This window comes from Mastomys coucha, unplaced genomic scaffold (genome assembly GCF_008632895.1).
Source record: "Mastomys coucha isolate ucsf_1 unplaced genomic scaffold, UCSF_Mcou_1 pScaffold20, whole genome shotgun sequence".
NCBI classification, from domain to species: Eukaryota; Metazoa; Chordata; class Mammalia; order Rodentia; family Muridae; genus Mastomys; species Mastomys coucha.
The window spans coordinates 64842963-64849143 of record NW_022196903.1 but is presented as its reverse complement, the minus strand read 5'-3'; positions in this window follow the sequence as shown (position 1 = coordinate 64849143).

Below are 6181 nucleotides of genomic sequence, written 5' to 3'. Positions count from 1 at the left end.
AAGAGTGGCAGGTACCTAGAATCTCAGGTGACTGCTGTTTATCTGTGCAGGCATCTCCAGGGCTGCTGGTCTCATCTACAGTTATGAATATTTAGGGTTTTGCAGACTGGGATGGGTGATGTCCTGTATCCTCAGGCTGGGACTTTGTTTGGCCCTTTGAGATCTACTCAATGGTACCTAGAAAGATGCAGGGATCTTGGGGATACTGTGGTCTTTATTCCTAATCTGAGCTTGAAGCATAACTTTAGAATAACTAGAACACACAGAGGAGGAATTTTTCCCTTCCTGGTCCTACCCACCAAGCCTGTAGCTCTTTGTGATGCTGAAAAAAAAGCTGAGGTTTTCCTGGCCATTGACCTGTAGGAGTGAGGAAGGCTTTTCAGCTGACTGTGCATGCCTGGCAATGATGGACCCATCAGAAGTGGTGTGTAGGGGGTTTCAAGACGGAGTAGTCTGCCTCAGCCTAGGCTTTGTCATTGGCCCAATGAGGTTCTGCTCATCATACTGAGTGACGAATAGCTCCTCTGCTTGATTTCTTTAATCTGTCTGTATTCTGGGGGGCTTCTGCCCTTAAGAGAAGAGGCAGTTCACCTGGCGGAGGATCTCATCAGAAGAGTGGCCAGTTTGCTCTCATTTGCTTGGAGGCTGACTTCTAGCTGAGAAATGGAGGCCTAAGAATGGTCTTTTAGTTTCTGGAACCTCAACTTTCTCACCAACATGGTGGGAGATTACGAAGTAAATTCCTTTGGTTAAGAGTGTCACCAAAAGCACTACGAAACCTTGTGCTACCACTGACATCTACCAGAACTCTAACATCTTGACGTCACATGATTCCCACTAAACTGCAGTTTATTTCTGCCTGAAATGTTAGTTCCCTCATCCCTAGTCTTTCCTCCCAGAATGGTACCCTGCCTGCCCTTGAGCCCTGCCTAGCAGCCGAGGCCTGTGATGCAGGCATCTCTTTGTAGAATATTAGCACTGACCTTTGGTTCTTTTTGAAGATTTTTTCTTCTCTAGAAGCATCTATGAAGACTGACAGTTATTTCAGGCTTAGAGACAGCACCAACAATCGCCTTGAGAATTGTGCAGGTACCTCCAAATCATCACTCTTTCCCCAATGGAGACTCTGCTCCAGACCCCTGTCCTTTTTTGTCATAGTTTTCTGTCCACCTTGTCCATTATTGCTTCTTTTCATCTTCCTAAAACCTGCTTTCTTCAGAATGAATCACTGTCTGTGTTCCTCCACCTCTCTCAGAACTGTAGACTGGGGGTCCCCTCTCTTACCATCTGTCTTCTGTTCCTGATTGGACCCCTTGCTTTCCAGTGCCCTCCAGACCTCACTCCATTATCACCCTTCCATCTGAGGCCTTGCCGGTTTCCCTCCACTAGGCTTCTTATCTTTTTCTCCCTTTCTCCCTTCCCTCTTAGAGTTTTTGAAACAGGGTCTCTCTACTTAGTCCTGGTTGTCTTGGAACTCACTATGTAAACTGGACTGGTCTCGAACTCACAGAGATCTGCCTGCCTCTCTGCCTTGTGCTGAGAGTATAGCCATGCACTCCCACTGTCTGGCAACACTAGCCTTCTTTAATGAAGTCAATAACATGCGGAGGACCCTTGGACCACCATCTTCACAGCTGGGAGTTCTCGTTACACTTTTTAATCTGTCTCTCCTCTCTTCCCGTTTCTTCTCTAACTTACTACACACTGGCTTCTACATTTGCCCCTCCATTAAAGTGGCTCCTTTCTAGTTTCTACATCATTCATCTTCCCTGTTAGTAACTCAGCCCAAACTTGGTTTCTGTGACCCTGTTTCTTCGTGGTGAGCCTCTGATGTGGTTTCTCTGGCTCTCACTGGTTTCTCTACCTGGCCCTGATACGCTGGAATGTTCCTGAGTTGACTTTGTCCTTGGTTAATTCTGTACTTGCCCTGCACACTCCTAGCATGCATTTAGGTGACACTTTATGTAACGGCTACATTGAGGTTTCTGGTTCTCAGGTCTGTTATCTGATTTTACAACCTGAGCTCCAGCCCCTTACATCTTCCTGGGTGCTTTGCAGGTCCATCAAAGTCAGTATGCTCCAGATGAGACCCCAATATGAAGTCTCCTAGCACTTCGTCATTCTCAGAACACCACCAACGTACCACTTCCTCCATCATGTCGTGGGCTCCTGAGCACAGGGCCACATTCCTTCATTCATCTTTCTGTCTCTAGAACAGGTCCTGGAACATAGTAGGTGCTTGTTTAGTATATAGTGAGTGACTAAGTGAATGAAATGCTTATCTCAAAGTTAGAGATACACAACTGTGTACTTTGTGTATCTTAAGTTATAGCACTCAGCAAAGCCCATTAAACTGTCTTTGTTTATGGGACATGGCCTCTTCCTTCTTTCTGATAGTCTTTCCAGAGAAGCTTGATGTCATAAAATTTTCTGTGATGATGGGAAGGACTTAACATCTGTGAGGTCCAATTTAGTAGTCATTAACATCATGTGATGACTGAGACTGGAATAAGATTAAGGACCTCTAACTTTATTTAGTTTCAATTCATTTGTGTTTACCTAGGCAAGGTGGCCAGTGGCTGCTGAATTAAACTGCAGTTTTAGAGAAATACTGTAGAGTTGTTTTAAAGAGCATGATGCTGATAAAAAACTACTGAGGTTTGCTTTCTGCATAGCTACCTGGACACCACACTGGTTACTTCCCTCCTGCCTCAGTTTCCTCATCTCTCCCTCTGCCTACATTGGCAGTGGGTTTTTTTTTAAAGGTCTATCCTATACAGACCTTGGGATAGCACCAGACCCCAGCAGCATTTAAAGAGAACTCGTTAGTGTTACAGTGGTTGAGACCATATTTCTGCTGGGGTTTCCATTTTCCCAATTAGAAAGGTGAGTGGTGGGTCGTGGTGTGTTGAAGTTGGCTTTATCAGCTTTGCGGGCCAACTGCACGCAGGTCTCCACAGCACCATGCTCACAGATAGGTAACCTGCAGTTGGCCATGACAGGAGTGGGAAGGCCATACTCAGTGTCTTATGCTTAGAACACATGTATAAACTTACAAAAGAGGAGGGACAGAGTGGAGACTTAGAATGTTAAAGGAGTCTTTGCTTAAATGGAGACTGTCCTCAAAGCCCTTCAGTCTTGAGAGCCACAGCAAACATGCCTAAGAGGTCTATGAACCACCCTCAATGAAGGTATCTGCATCTACCCCATGTTGGTGAACCAGAGCACTAATCAGACATCGTCATTGCCTGGTGACTCTCTTAGGGACTGCATCTCTAAAGAGGAAGGAAACTATGGTGAGACCTTCACCATGGCCAGAAGGATTTTCCTACAAAGCACTTTATTTGCAGAGTGCAAACCCATCACTAAGTACCTGCTGGCTCCTGGGTCAAGCTCAAGCTCCTTTCCAAAGTCAAAAGATTCACAGCAGATACTCGGCTCTGTCTCTGTCTCCTCTTATGGATGCCCACTTTTACCTTACCTGCTTGCAAAATAAACATCCTGGGATGCTCTTGGGCCTCCTGTGATTCTTCTCTGATATGGAACACTAGAAAATTGTGGATGCTCAGCATGTATGTAAAAACTGATCCAGGACCAGTGAGATGGTTCAGTGAGTGAGTGTGCTTGCTATTAAGTCTGACAACCTGAGTTCAGCTCCCAGTTCCTATGGAACGTGAGGAGAGAACATATGCCTACAAGTTGTCCTGGCCTTCACAAGTGCACATGGCACCTGCACGCCCCCTTCTCCAAGTAAATAATTAAAATGTAAAACAAACAAACAAATAAATCAATCAATAAAGACAAAGTACCCAGAGGGCCCACCTGCAGAGGCTTGCCTGCCCACAGTGGGAGCCACTGTGATGTGTGCAACTATGTGGTAGACAGTATTCTCACACACATACAATAAATAAATCTTACCCAAAAAAGGGTAAGGGAGGAGAGAGTTGTGAGTTTCACATCATGCACCCCAATACCACTCATTTCTCAGTCCCTTCCTATCTACCCCTTCCCCCCAAAGAAAACAAAGGATAGGAATAAAATAAAATAATAAAAATATTTTAAAAAAACATAAAAACATCTCATTGTGGAAGCTGTAGTGTGCCACAGTGTGTCCCACAGTATATCCTTTTGTCCACACATTTTTACTTGCAAATTTTCATTGCAGGATCTCCATAATACAGGGCAACAACAGGATGTCTGAGAAACAGGATATTTGAGAGGAGTACTGGTGAGGATCCAGTGTTGATGGTGTAGCAGAAGCCAGAGACATTGAACTAGACCAATGACTCATTGCAGTGAAAATAGGAGTATACTGTCCCTGTCTTCAGACACAGCAGAAGAAGGCATCAGATCTTATTACAGATCTCATTATGAGCTACCATGTGGATGCTGGGAATTGAACTCAGGACCTCTAGAAGATTAGTTAGTGCTCTTAACTGCTGATCCATCTCTCCAGCCTTCCTTTACCCTTTCAAATCACTTTCTTTACCCTAATGAAGTCAAACAGGGAGGGGAAAAAAAAAACAAGAAGAAATAAGGAAACAGCTATTTTGTGGACACACTTATGAATGTGTATTAGCCAGGAAAGTATTCTCACAGGATGAGCGCTCCCTTTTGGTGAAATGTTCATAGTCTAGGTAAAAGGATGCGAAATTAGCATGTGTGTGTGTGCTCACATACAGGTGTATGTGTCCGAGTGTGTTGGGGGTGGGGAGTGAAGATATGAAGGGCCAAGGGAAAATCTCAGAGCCTGTCAATAGCTGTTTGAGGCACTAGCACAAAATCCAAGTTCAGCATCTCCCAGAGCATTACCTCCTCAACCCAGAGCTAGTCTCAGTGCAAGACCCTGGTAGGAATCATTTTGGGAAATGTTTTCTTTTGTTTTGTTTGTTTGAGACAGGGTTTCTGTGTGGAGCCCTGGCTGTCCTGGAACTTGCTCTGTAGACAGGCTGGCCTTGGACTCTGAGATCTGCCCGCCTCGGCCTTTATAGTGCTGGGATTAAAGGTAAGTTCCACCACTGTTTGGCTCATTTTGGGGGAATTCTATCTGACCCTTAGAAATTTTGGTGAAAAACCTTCGAATTATTTTTCCTAGCTTCAAAGTCAAAGAACTTAGTTGTCAGCTTGACAAAGCAAGCCTCCTTCCCCTGCATGACACGCAGATTGTTTCTTTGGTGATAGCAGTTTCTGTCAATGCTCCAAATATCACACTGCTCCAGTTCTGCTCTGTTACTGTGCCAAACACCACAATAAAAGGAAGAAAATGGTTAATTTCAGCTTATAGCATTTAAGTAACTGTCAATCACTGAAGAAAGTCAGGACAGGAACTCAAAGCTGGAACCTGGAAGCAGGAACTGAAGCAGAGGTTCTGGATAAACATTGCTTGCTCTCTCTGGTTTGTGCTCAGTCTGCTTTCTTATACAACACAGACTCGCCTGCCTAGGGATTGTGCTACCCACTGTGGGCTGTGTACTTCCAATCACCAGCCAAGGCAATTCCTCACAGATATGCATCCAATCTAATGGACACAGTTCTTCAGTTAAAGTCTCTTCTCCCTAAGTCACTTTAAGTTTGTGTCAAGTTGATAACAAAACCAGTATATAGGTTCCTTCTGGTCTGTCTGGGCTGGTGTCCTGAGCAGACCTTGGGCGCAAGTTCTGCAGCCAGTCCCACAACACCCAGAGGAAGCTCCACTCCCAGGTGCTCTGACACACCCAGGATCAGAGGTGAGCAGGAACCAACATCTGTCCCAACACTGGGAGTAGCTGGGACCAGCTTGACCAGACACACAGGAATCCACCAGCCCAGTGACTCAGGTTCCTTCCAGTCTGTCTGGGTTGGTGTCCTGAGCAGATCTTGGGTGAAATCTCCTAAGCCAGTCCCACAACACATGGAGGAAGCCCCACTCCCATGTGATCTAACAAGCCCAGGATCACAGGATCCCAGAATCACAGGACCACAGAGACAGCTTGACTCTGAGGAGTTCTGACACAACCAGGATTACAGGAAGGACAGGCTCCAGTCAGATTTAGCAAGGGCAGGTAGCACTAGAGATAACCAAATGGCGGGGAGCAAGGGTAAGAAAATAAACAACACAAATCAAGGTCACTTGGCATCATCAGAACCCAATTCTTCCACCATAGCAAGTCCTGGACACACCACCACACTGGAAAAGCAAGAT